Genomic DNA, 13,837 nt, shown 5'->3' on the forward strand with positions numbered 1-13,837 from the left:
AAGTGATGTTCCGCTGGCTCCTGACCCCTCTGCCCGTCTCTTCGCCCCATGCCAGCCCCCTCTCTCCCACATCCCGTCCCCTTATATGGAATTAATTTTCTCTATAAATAAACATTTATAACCCACTCTGGTTGCTGCCTGGATTGCCGTCAATTACGCCTCTTTCCCTCGCAGCCCCAGGGGAAGAAGTTCGGTCAGGGGAGACCTGGGACGTCCCTTATATAACTCCGATCCTCGTAATTACAAGACAGATACAAGAAGAGAATTAGTCGGTAAAGCTGAAAAGTAAAACCATAAAGAATGTCCTCGTAATGAATAGGCGCGGGGCGGCAAGGGCGAGTCAGACGATGACATGAGAAAAGGGATCTCACCACACAACTTCTACTCTTTCAGCAAACATAACTAGGACGGTATTATTTAAGCACTATGTGGCGGTATTATTGGCAATTTTTCACTGTTTAGCTTTGTGTGAAGGCATTGTTTGGTTGGGCACTGTACAGCGGTTCTGTTTATTGGCTCTATATGGCGGCATTAGTTAGACACAGTATGGCTTTGTAATGAATGCCTCCTTATAGCGGTACAATATCAGAGCATTATGGATCAAAAAGACATTACTCAAGTGAAACAAGGCTATAAGGGCAGAGATTTGTGTGAATACCGTCATTTATAGCCTATAATTGGAGAGCTGTGATGTCACGTGAGCCGTATAATATGTCGGAATGTTCTAAATTAGAGCGAGTGAAGAATAACACAACGGACGTGTTCATCAGCGAAATGTCATAACAGGAGCTGTCATGTACTTCATCCTTGTCGAGCAAAGTACCGTAAATGTAGAAGGCCCCAAGTGAGCATCTGACATCTGCTTATTACTGGGCTAAAACGTGGGGCTTTGGCCTGAAAAAAAACACTGGTTTTCTCACTGTAGCTGCCGGATGGCGCTGTGTTGATAAAAATCAACACCATCTGGTGGCACTAGTGTAACGCCCTGGACTAGCCAGGTAGTCACAGGTAGGCCCTTACACAACACCCGTCCCCTAAAAAGGTGTCACCAGCCACCCTTAAAACCCTAGTCACCTCCCTCAGGGTTTGATGTTCACACCAGGGGGCGTGCCCAGGCGATTGGACACGCCCACCGAGGAGTTCACAGGTCCTGAGGCAGGAAAAAGAGTTAGATAAGTTGTGGAGTTCAAGGAGTGAGGTTCAAGTGCAGAGGCAGAGCTGTGCCCAGGTCTGCCACAGTCTAACACCAGGTGTCTAGGTTGGAGCCCAGTCACCTCTGGCTAGGAGGCAGACGGTGGCCTCAGCCTGCAGGAGTCGGGAAGACGGCTCGGTGGAACCGTAAGGGACCGGGACAGGATAGTGGCCTGCCGGTACCGAACCGGGGAACCGACTGGAAACCGGAGCACAAAGTGGGGTACTCAGACCCTGAAGCGAGGTCCAGAAACCAGTGGACCCAGTTAACTGACTGAGGTCTGGGCTTTAGGTCCTTTCCCACCCAAGTCCCAACTGAAGACAACAGCCCACCAAGGGGGATAGAAAGCCACTGCATAGGCAGAGAGATCCCACGGGCCAGCGTCTGCGGGCAAACGGGCTCTCCCGACACACAACGCTGGGGAGCGGGCTCCCGTTGCTGAAGCACAGGCAGCCCAAAGTTACAGTACAAGGTGCAGGAGAAAGGCGGAGACCACCAACCCGATTGGGGGACCAGGCGCAGCCGGCTGCGGGCCCGACCACCATCATCTTGGTTTACCAGAGACTCTTGTGCATCAATCATAGTGAGTACAACTGTGCCCTCGGGCCGCGCACCGCCCTGCACCGACATAGCATCCCAATCGGGTCCCGAGGCTATCACCACTGCCCACGGAGGGGTTAACACCTTTGCTGCGCAACATCTTCCCGGGGTGCCTAGTAAACAGCAGCGGTGGTGTCACATTCACCACAACCCGTGGGTGGCGTCACAAACTTAACTAAAAACCACGGCTCCGGCCGTAAACCTAACCCCTTCAAAGTGCCAGCCCCTTTCAGAGCGAAGTGACCCCGGGTTCGGAGGCGCTCGAGCCACTGACCAACGAGCCTGGATCCGAGCGGCTCGGCTGTAGCCGAGCGCGGGGCGGTACACTAGTGTAAGAGGTGGTCGCTTCCCCATACTGTTTATGCCATTTTCCTGACTTTAAAAGTTAAGTATATTATAGGTGTTGTTGAGTATTAAAATATATATGATAAGATGTACTGCTGCTAGCGAACTGGAGGTTCCTGATGAAGCAGAGCTGGGACCGTGTAGCAACAAACACCATCTAGCGGATGAGCAAGAGCGGTAGGTTAGATGTTAGATAGGGGAGGATTGTCAGATGGCCGGTGGGTTGGTCCTCAGTTCTGCATAGGCTTTGAGTAAGAGATGACATGGCTACGGTGATAGGGACAGTCAGGAAACCCTGAGGTAACCTCAAGAGATCCAGAGCCTATGACTCACCCCAGCAGGCTCAGGGAAGTCATACGACTACAGTCGTCAGGATCCAGAAGCGGATGATGGTGTGAGGAAGAGGGAAATTGGATACACAAGACCGGTAGCTTGAGGACGAGATCCAAGATAACGGTGATAGGTCGAAAGAGAGTACCTCACAATTATAGAAACAGCAGAAGAGATGACATGGCTACGGTGTCTGGGCCAGTCAGGGAACCCTGAAGTGACCTTGAGAGGTCTGGAGCCTACGACTCGCTCAGGGAAGTTGTATGACAAAATAGCCATCGTTGCCCAAAAGCGAACAACTGTGTGAGGAAGAGGGGTAAAGGACACATTTTCAGCTTGAGGATGAGATCCAAGATAGTGGGGAAAGGTCGAGAGTGTACCCCACTATAATAGAAACAGCAGAAGAGATGATGTAGCTATAGTGTCAGGGCCAGTCAGGGAACCCTGAGGTAACCTCGAGACGCCCAGAGCCTACGGCTCACCCAGGCGGGCTCACGTTGCACAACTAGACAGTTATTGGGGACCAGAAGCGGATGACTTGTGAGCCTACGGCTCACCCCGGCAGGCTCAGGGAAGTTGTACAACTAGACAGCTGTCGGGGCACAGAAGTGGACGACTGTGAGGAAAAGGAGGAACGGATACACAAGCACAGCAGCTTGAGGACGAGATCCAAGACAGCTGGGATAGGTCAAGAGAGATTTCCCCACTATAATAGACACAGCAGAACTGATGAGGTCACGTCTGTCATTGCGGAGTGAAGAATAAACTACAAGTTTGATTTGCCAAGAGAACTCTGGTGTCGCGTGTGCTACTACTTCATCTATGACAGAGACTGGCAGCCTGAAGAAATCATTAAGTGTCGTACCCCCTCCCGAAGTCATCCATGCACACGGGGGCTCCTTGGTAAAGGAGCGCGGAATCTGTACGGTGCGGCGTCCGTGCCATCCTTCACTAGAAAAGATGCTTAAACATAGAACATGTTGGCTGACTGTTAAGAATATTGAGTTGTGTTTTCCTCTCTGCAGGCTCTTTCCCTATTTTTTAGTTGTCTCTGAGCGAGAGGGTGAAAACGAGCTGGTCCGATGTCTCCCATACACAGCACGCAGAGACTTCAGGGATCCCTGCTCTCTTGTCTCTGTGTAGCACATGTTCAGAAGCGGCAGCAGCATGGAGGACATTATACAGCGGTGCTGAGCACTGTGGCTGTGAATCCAGCTCTGCATTGATTTAAAATATGTACCAGAAAGCATACCTATTGTAATATCTCAGAATAACCTTATTTTTAGTGCCTGGCGACATTGTAACTAAAGGCCGCTTTACACACTGCGGTACCGATATCGCTAGCGCAGGTACCCGCCCCCATCTGTTGTGTGACACGGGCAAATCGCTGCCCGTGCCGCACAACATCGCCCAGACCCGTCACACTACTTACCTGCCCGGCGATGTCGCTGTGACCGGCGAACCGCCTCCTTTCTAAGGGGGCGGTTCGTTCAGCGTCACAGTGACGTCACAGCAGCGTCACTGAACCGCCGCCCAATAGAAGCGGAGGGGCGGAGCTGAGCGGGACGTAACATCCCGCCCACCTCCTTCCTTCCGCATTATGGCCGGGAGGCAGGTAAGGTGAGGTTCCTCGTTCCTGCGGTGTCACACGGAGCGATGTGTGCTGCCGCAGGAACGAGGAACAACTTCGTTACTGCTGCAGTAACGATATTTGAGAATGGACCCCCATGTCACCGATGAGCGATTTTGCACGTTTTTGCAACGATGCAAAATCGCTCATAGGTGTCACACGCAACGGCATTGCTAATGCGGCCGGATGTGCGTCACAAATTCCGTGACCCCAACGATTTCACATTAGCGATGTCGTAGCGTGTAAAGCCCCCTTTAGCCTTATTTTTAATTTTTAGTTGTCTGTGAGCGACTGGGTGGAGAGTATCCGCTGTGATGTCTCCCATATACAACACAGAGACTTGAGGGACTCTTCTGAGAAAGACTTGAGGGATTCCTGCTCTCCTGTCTCATGAACAGCAGCATGGAGGACATTAAAGAGCAATACTGAGCAGTGTAACTGTGAATACGACACTGAGGTGAGATAGAACACTGACTAGAGAGCAGCAACCCCATTTTAGATGTAAAGAATAAAAACATTGACTAAATGAAGGGAATAAAGTTGATCTTAAAAAGAAAATGCCAGTGCTTCCTACTAACTGATAGAAGTGTAAATGATTAGAATAGTGTCACGATTCCCATGTGCAGAACATTCTGTATTGTCCTGCTATGCTCTCCTGCAGAGCCAGTATATGTTGCTTATAGTGCAGAGCGTTTTGCAGGATGAATGCTCTGCTGCTTGTTTCACAGAACTGGGTTCTACGCTGGCCTAGGAGATGCTCACGCAGATGCTTCTTGTACTGCTCTGCTTCATTACGGAGCGTGTTAGCTCAGGAGGCCACCAGTTGTATTTCCTGGTTACAGTTGTGCTGTTGGCTCCCATGGTGCTCAGTATTCAGATCTTGGCCTATCGACTCCAGACTGTTGTTGACCCATCTCTGCCTGTCCTCCCCTGTTTCTGTTATGACTTCCCGGCTTCTGACCTTGGACTTCCTCCTGACCTTGGACTTCCTCCTGACCACGTCCACGCCTGCTCCCTGTATTTTTGTACGTACTCTCCTGGAACCCTGAACTTCAGCTTGTATTTTGACCTTGTCTCTGTCTGCCCCCCCATGTACTGTCATGCCCTCCTGGTATATGACCTTTGCCTGTCTGACTACCTCTCCATTTACTGCATGCAATTAGTGTCTAGCGTCACCTTGTGACAATCATCACAAATGGCTCATAATTAGAGGAAGCACTGGGCCCTATCACAATATCTGTATTGGGACCCACAGGGGCATGTGCTGTATACAGTGTATCCACCCATATCCTGTCCATCGCCATTAACTTGAGGACAGCGGCAGCTATAGGCATAGAAGTGGTGTCTAGGTATAGTAAAGTAGCCATGCGCTACACAATGAAACCACCTATAGCGCCACCTGGTGGAAAACAATGGAGTTAGCATTTTTATTTCGAAAACAGAACGAGATAGAGAAAAAAAGTGAATTACAAAGTTGTAGGGCATCATCAATTCAATACGAATCGACACCTTGCATACAGAAATGCTATGATATGAAACCCATGACCCCCCCAAAACAATGAATGCTGGTCACGCATATGGCGCTCGTTTAACTTTGATGGTCAAAGTGTCCCCCGTCAGCTGCAATGCACATCTGGACTCTGCACAGCATACTGTATCTTGCTGCACGCTGTGCAATATGGTAGGTGACACGTTTGCACAAGCATCTGTGATACGTCGTCGTAGTGTCGCGGGCGGGGAGGAGGGTGTCCGCACACTACGCTCACCCCTTCTGCTCGGGTCCGGCGGCTGCTGCTCAGTGGTGGCTCGAGCGGTGGGCCGGATCCCGGGGGTTTCTCGAGCGGCACTCCTCGCCCGTGAGTGAAAGGGGGTTTGTTGGGTGTGGGGATGATTATTGTCCGTGACGCCACCCACGGTTGTGGTGATTTCACCACCGCTGCTCTATACGGGGATCCCGGGGATGGTGATGCGGAGCAGCCAGGTGTTGTGTTGCCCCTCCATGGGTAGGGGTTGGTGATCCCGGGGCCCGGTGATGGTGAGGGAGGTGCAGGGCCTGGTGGGCGCAGGGACAGCGCTGTGCCTTGCGGCACTGTGGTACTCACTCAGCCTGAGACGTTGACACAGTTTTTACGGTAAACCAAACGGCTGGATAGACGGTCCCACGGACGGCTGCACTTGCTCTCCCAGTAGGTGACGGTGATGTCCCTTTTCCTTGCACCTTGGTGTACTTGTTGGTTGCGATGGGTCCCCACCGGTAACCCGCTCCCCGGCTTCAAGCTGGGCCGGGGGAGCTCTACTCTTTGCCCGCAGGCGCTGGCCCTAAGAAACTGGTGCCTTGGCGGTGGCGGTGTCTCTTCTACACTGGCTGGGCTGTTGCCTTCAATCGGGACTTGATTGTTGGGGGATCTACGTCCCCTTCACTGACGGATTCGGCAAATTATGGCGACTCCGAGCCTTGCCGGGGTCCGAGAGGCCCCTGCCCTGGTGCTGACTGTCCTTCGGAACACTGCTCCAGACCGCCGGGCACACAGCCTACGGGGTCGTTCCAGGAACTTCCAAACGGTCCCCCTCCAGACAGTCACCGCCGTTGCTGACCTTGCTGACCTGGTCCTACACAAAGCTGGACCCTTCAGGCTTTCTTTCTTTCCTGTCACCTCACTTGCTTTCCTCCTTTACCACTTTTCTACCTTCTTTTTACTTTCACTTGTTTCTCCTAAACTCCACTTAGCTCCTCACTCCTGCTCCTCCCTGAGCTATCTGCCTGGTTTCTCCCGCCTCCAGAGCTGTGTCCTCCTCGGTGGGCGGAGCCAACCGCCTGGCCCACCCCCTGGTGTGAATCATCAGCCTCTGGAGGAAGGCAACAAGGATTTTTGGTTAGCTGTGGTGTTCCTAGCTGGGATGTAGGGTGTGGTGGTGTGTGACCTGTGTCCCCTGGCTTGCCCAGGGCGACACATTCCCCCTTAGCAAAATGCAGACCGTCCGCGGGCTGCCGTCCAACACCGGTTTTATTTTTCTGAAAAAGATAACATAGAAAAATAACATATTTACATTTTTAATAATAACTCTTCCCAAGACGGGAGGCACATTTCTTTTAACGTTGCATAACGGTTTACGGTTACGGTTTCCGCTCTCTCCCACCCAAGCAACCTGGCCCTGATGCTGCCCCTAAAGCCCAGGCAGCACCCCTTGACCCACAGTCCAGCACACGGTACCCGAGCGGGATCTGTCCTTCCCTCCAGAGGGTAGCCACCGGTTCCTTTGGTGGCTGGGCCCCAGCCTGCTCTGCTCAGGGCCCTCCCTCCAACCTGCCTCTCCGGAGGCGGCATTGCGGAAAACGGTAACGGTAAACAACTTATTTACAAGCCACTAACGTTTGTGGTTGCCCTGCAAGTTCACGGGCTTGTCCATGGATAGTTCCCATGCAAAACAACTTTTTTTTTTGTAACGGTCCCCACGGGGACAACGGTGCCGGCTCCAGCCGGTTGCAAATCACGGTAATCAGGTGAAACTTCGGTATCATTTTCTTATCATTCTTTCACTTTTAAACAAACACAACAACTCAGTGGTGGTCCCAACGGGGACGGTGCACCGGGCATCCGCTGCCCTACTCCAGGCCTTCAGGCTCTAGTGCTCCTTCCAAGGGAGGGGGCGCGGCGCTCGCTCGGGCCTCTGGTCTGCCCTTTAGTTTAGCGTCCAGCGCGAACCACCCCCGCTCCCCAAAGAACCAGGTGTATTGCACGATGTCACCCGGCATCAGATTGCGGCCGGGATGCTCTTCAGGCAGGTGGGCATTCACATCCCGCCGGGCTATAAACACTTCGGCCTCCAGGCCCGGTTCGTAGATGAACCCATAGCCCCGGCGGACATCAAACCGCCTCACCTGCCCCACGTACAACGGGCCCCGGACACGGGACGTGGCCTGGCGGAGATTTTCCTTTTCCCGGATAGCTCGGGCCACCAGCTCAGCCTTCTTCCGCTCCCTCTCGGCGATCTCCAGGCCCAGCGGTACCGGCTCCCTATCCCAATACGGCGCTGCTGCCAGCGCCGGCGCACGGGTCGGGCCCCGCGGGACATCCTGGACGTTGCCCACTGTCAGGACTCTGGGCGGCATGTCCCGCGGTGTCTTGGCCTTGGGCGCTGCCTTGCAGCAACAACCCGGCGCTACCTCAGCCGAGGTGTGGGGGATGGGCATAGGGGCTTTCCGCTGCTGGGCCTTCGGCTCGGAGCGGGTCATCGGCTCCGGCTTGGGGGATTTTTCGGGGGATGCCTCCGGTTCCACTTTCGGAGTCTTCCACGGTAACACCTCCGGTGTGCCGCGGGCTCCGGCTACAGGTCGGCCCGCCTGGGCGGGGACGCTGGGTACTGCTACCGGTTGCGGTGGTAGCAGGCCTAGTGGCGGGGTCACGGCCTCCGGGACGGGTGGCGAGGGAGGCAGCGGGGGGAGAGGGCTTGGACCGGGCCCCACAGCCGCGATGACCGGCCCTTCAAGGGCATCGGGACGTGGGTCACTCACCCTCCCTTTCTCCGCTTCCTCCTCGCGTCTCCGCACGGTGGCTATAACGTCCGCCATGTCGGCCTCCCACTCCTCCATGAGGAGCTGCATCCTGACCTGCAGCCTTTGGTAGAGCTGCGCGGTTCGGATTTCCACCCACGCCGCGGTTCCAGGCGCGGGGGCTACGGTATCGTGGGACGGCATCCACATGATGGCTTCTTCTCTACTTCCAGGAACGGTATATTCGCAGAGTCCTGGCGTCCCTGCTTTTATAGCTGCAGCTACATGCGTCCAGCCGCCATCGCGTCCCCCTTAGCTCTTTCCGGCCCCTCCTCTCTCGGGGCGGGGTTTTGGCCTTCGCGCCTCTACTACTCGAGAAGACGCTCGAGCGGGAACTTTTCGCGCCAAAGATGGCGGCTTCTGAAATTTTTCTGCCGGATACCTCCGGCGGTAACAAGGCGCACCTCTACCAGACGGCAGAGCGGTAAGATCCTGTTCGTGACGCCAAGTTGTCGCGGGCGGGGAGGAGGGTGTCAGCACACTACGCTCACCCCTTCTGCTCGGGTCCGGCGGCTGCTGCTCAGTGGTGGCTCGAGCGGTGGGCCGGATCCCGGGGGTTTCTCGAGCGGCACTCCTCGCCCGTGAGTGAAAGGGGGTTTGTTGGGTGTGGGGATGATTATTGTCCGTGACGCCACCCACGGTTGTGGTGATTTCACCACCGCTGCTCTATACGGGGATCCCGGGGATGGTGATGCGGAGCAGCCAGGTGTTGTGTTGCCCCTCCGTGGGTAGGGGTTGGTGATCCCGGGGCCCGGTGATGGTGAGGGAGGTGCAGGGCCTGGTGGGCGCAGGGACGCGGGGGCAGCGCTGTGCCTTGCGGCACTGTGGTACTCACTCAGCCTGAGACGTTGACACAGTTTTTACGGTAAACCAAACGGCTGGATAGACGGTCCCACGGACGGCTGCACTTGCTCTCCCAGTAGGTGACGGTGATGTCCCTTTTCCTTGCACCTTGGTGTACTTGTTGGTTGCGATGGGTCCCCACCGGTAACCCGCTCCCCGGCTTCAAGCTGGGGCGGGGGAGCTCTACTCTTTGCCCGCAGGCGCTGGCCCTAAGAAACTGGTGCCTTGGCGGTGGCGGTGTCTCTTCTACACTGGCTGGGCTGTTGCCTTCAATCGGGACTTGATTGTTGGGGCATCTACGTCCCCTTCACTGACGGATTCGGCAAATTATGGCGACTCCGAGCCTTGCCGAGGTCCGAGAGGCCCCTGCCCTGGTGCTGACTGTCCTTCGGAACACTGTTCCAGACCGCCGGGCACACAGCCTACGGGGTCCTTCCAGGAACTTCCAAACGGTCCCCCTCCAGACAGTCACCGCCGTTGCTGATCTTGCTGACCTGGTCCTACACAAAGCTGGACCCTTCAGGCTTTCTTTCTTTCCTGTCACCTCACTTGCTTTCCTCCTTTACCACTTTTCTACCTTCTTTTTACTTTCACTTGTTTCTCCTAAACTCCACTTAGCTCCTCACTCCTGCTCCTCCCTGAGCTATCTGCCTGGTTTCTCCCGCCTCCAGAGCTGTGTCCTCCTCGGTGGGCGGAGCCAACCGCCTGGCCCACCCCCTGGTGTGAATCATCAGCCTCTGGAGGAAGGCAACAAGGATTTTTGGTTAGCTGTGGTGTTCCTAGCTGGGATGTAGGGTGTGGTGGTGTGTGACCTGTGTCCCCTGGCTTGCCCAGGGCGACACAGTAGGTCCTGCAATGTTGGTGGAGGGGTCGCATACACCTGCTGTTTGATGTGACCTCAGAGAAAGAAGTCCAATGGGGTCAGGTCAGGTGAGCGTGGAGGCCACTCCACACAGCCACCATACCCAATGCCTTGTAGGAAGGTCTCCATGAGGTATCGCTTCACGTCCGCAGCCTTGTGAGTTTTACACGTTCTAATCACAGCATTTCTGTATGCAAGGTGTCGATTCATATTGAATTGATGATGCCCTACAACTTTGTAAGTCACTTTTTTTCTCTCTCGTTCCGTTTTCGAGATAAAAATACTAACTCCATTGTTTTCCAGCAGGTGGCGCTATAGGTGGTTTCATTGGGTAGCGCATGGCTACTTTACTATACCTAGACACCACTTCTATGCCTATAGCTGCCGCTGTTCTCAAGTTAATGGCGGTGGACAGGATATGGGTGGACACACTGTATACTGCTGGCATCTACTTACATACCGTAGCAGAGGGTCAGTAGGGTCTTTCAGGCACCCCTCAATGTTACATCAATGTTACATGTAATATGTACAGCTGGAAAATGAATGAATGTGGAGCATTGATACATTCAGTTTGGTACAACATAATTTGTTGAGAATATATTTAGATGTTGCTAAAACAGAAAAACGCTCAATACTTGGGGAAAGTAAAGACACAATATGTACACACACCAGGAGGTTAAGGGGTTAAGAATGTAGCCCCCCGAACCCTCATCCTTCCTCAGTGACAGAGAGCAGACTCCGCACTTCCCGCCTCCTGGCAAGAGATTAAAGAGGAAATAAGGAGTTGGGGAGGAATGACATAAAATGGGTTATTACAACACCCCGGAGCAGACAGACGTCTCCAGGGCCCCTCACTCCCCGACACATTCCAGTCCAGAGATCAGAGTCATCTTAATCCTAGATGGACAGAGAGAACGGTTACCCCAAAGCCCGGCAAATATGGCTACTAATTATGCAGGTCCCATCATACGGCCAGAGTGCTGTGTGACGCCCTGGACTAGTCAGGTCGTCCCAGGTAGTCCCGCACACACACCCCCCTCCCTAAAAAGGTGACAGCAGCGAAACTTCAAAACCCTTGTCACCTCCCTCCAGGTTTGATGTCCACACCAGGGGGGGTGGAGCCAGGCGGTTGGCTCCGCCCACCGAGGAGTTCACAGGCCTGGAGGCGGGAGAAACAGTAGTTCTTGGTGGATTAACCTTGACAGTAGAGGACAGAAGTAGAGTTCAAGGGTAGAACTGTGACCAGGCCTGCCATAGTCTACCAGGTGTCTGGGTTGGAGCCCAGTTACCTCTGGCAAGGAGGCAGACGGTGGTGGCCGCCTGCAGGAGCTGGGATTACAGCCGGTGGAACCATAGGAACCGGGGTCGGGCGGTGGCCCGCCGGTACCGAACCGGGGAACCGATTGGAAACCGGAGCACCAGGAGGGGTACTCAGACCCAGTGCGAGGCCCAGAACCAACCGGGCTGAGTCAAATCAACTGATTGACTACTGGACTTTAGGACCTTTCCCACACCCGACTGAAGACAACAGCCCAACCATTAGGGTAAAGCCACCGCCAAGGCATAGAGATCCAAAGGGACAGCGTCTGCGGGCAAACAGGGCTTTCCCGACACCCAGCAAACCGGGGAGCGGACTACCGTTGCTTAGGCATAGGAGTCATAACGTTCACATTAAAGAGGTGCAGGAGAAAGGCGGAAACCACCAACCTGTTAAGGGAGAAGCTGCAGCCGGCTGCGGGCACCGTCCATCATCCCGTTTGGTTTACCAGAGACTCCAGGGTGTTGTATCATAGTGAGTACACCAGTGCCTTCGGGCTGCGCACCGCGCCGTACCTCACCGACACGCCAGCACCATCCATTCCCCCGCCTCAGCACCTCCGACGGGCCCCCAGGACCATCAGTCCCCTACCCACGGAGGGGTCAACATCAAGCTGCGCAACACCGTCCCCGGGAGGCCTAGTCAACGGCAGCGGTGGTGTTCATCCATTCACCACAACCCGTGGGTGGTGTCACGAACTTAAATCCCCTACAAACAACCGCGGCCCTGGCCGTGGAACTACCCACCGAAGTCCCTGCGTGTAGCGCCAACCCCCTTTCAGAGCGACGTGACCCCCGGGTCCGTGGAGAGCTCGAGCCACCACCCACCGATGAGCACGGATCCAAGCGGCTCGGTAGCCGGCCGAGCCCGCGGGGCGGTACAGCTGCAGCAATCACAGGGTCACAATCAAGTCATTCCTAATCACTGAGGGTGACGTTATACCTCAAATGTCCAAGAGTGATCCTCCTGGAAGACACCTGTGTGCTTGTCTTGCCATCTCTTTCCAGAATCTGCATGTTCTTCTCATAATACAAATGATAGATTTACTGACTTTTCTAGCCTTAGTGCACAAGTGTGTGATAGGAGTCTGCTCCTCCCAACACAGGGTGACGTAGTCAGGAGGGAGGAGCTATGTGATATGGAGTCAGCTCCACCTACCACAGGGTGACAGTCAAGAGGGAGGAGCTATGTGACATGGAGTCTGCACCTCCCACCACAGAGTGACCATGATTGGAGGGAGGAGCTATGTGATATGCAATCAACTCTACCCACCACAGAGTGACAGTCAGCCGCAAGGGACTATGTGACATGGAGTCAGCTCCACCCCCCACAGTGTGACAGGAGGGAGGAGCTAAGTCATATGGAGTCAGCTCCACCCCCCACAGTGTGACAGGAGGGAGGAGCTATGTCATATGGAGTCAGCTCCACCCCCCACAGTGTGACAGGAGGGAGGAGCTATGTCATATGGAGTCAGCTCCACCCCCCACAGTGTGACAGGAGGGAGGAGCTATGTCATATGGAGTCAGCTCCACCCCCCACAGTGTGACAGGAGGGAGCTATATGACATGGAGTCAGCTCTACCCAGGCCAGGGTGACACAGTCAGGAGGGAGGGGCTATGTCATATGGAGTCAGCTCCACCCACCACAGTGTGACAGTCAGGAGGGAGGAGCTAGGTGATATGGAGTCAGCTCCACCCACCACAGGGTGACAAAGAAAGGAGACAGGAGAAATGTGATATGAAGTCTGCTCCTTCCACCTCAGGGCGACAGTCAGGAAGGAGGAACTTGTGATATGTAGTTAGCTCCTCCCACCACAAGTTGACACAGTCAGGAGGGAGGAGCTTTGTGACAGAGTTTGCCCCTCCCCCTCAACATAAACCAGCAATACTGACCTTATATATAGTATGTAAACATTAGTCATCCACCATGTGAGTGTGCAGATCACGTCATCTTCCAGTCATCTGAAAAATAAACGGAACAAAGACAAAACACAAGCATTAGATAGAAAGTTCCTTTAATATTTCACCCTAAAATTCTATCTTCCATCTGGAGACAACTGAATCTCAGGTAAATGAGATTGAGCAGCAATACCGTGCGCAGTCAGTGTAGAAAATATGGAACATCCCTTTAAAAACTGATCGCCGGCTTGCTGAGAGTCAGACCTA

General features: G+C 54.2%; 1 protein-coding gene across 1 annotated transcript in view; it reads right to left on the reverse strand.

The window, feature by feature from the left end:
- Positions 1-13,837, reverse strand: part of KANK2 (KN motif and ankyrin repeat domains 2) — a 98,668-nt gene that overhangs the window by 36,292 nt on the left and 48,539 nt on the right. The window contains exon 2 of the mRNA XM_075346534.1: positions 13,565-13,633. The gene's annotated coding sequence lies outside the window, so the exon portion shown is untranslated. The remainder of the gene's footprint in view (positions 1-13,564; positions 13,634-13,837) is intronic.

Source organism: Anomaloglossus baeobatrachus, chromosome 4 (genome assembly GCF_048569485.1).
Source record: "Anomaloglossus baeobatrachus isolate aAnoBae1 chromosome 4, aAnoBae1.hap1, whole genome shotgun sequence".
Taxonomy (NCBI): Eukaryota; Metazoa; Chordata; class Amphibia; order Anura; family Aromobatidae; genus Anomaloglossus; species Anomaloglossus baeobatrachus.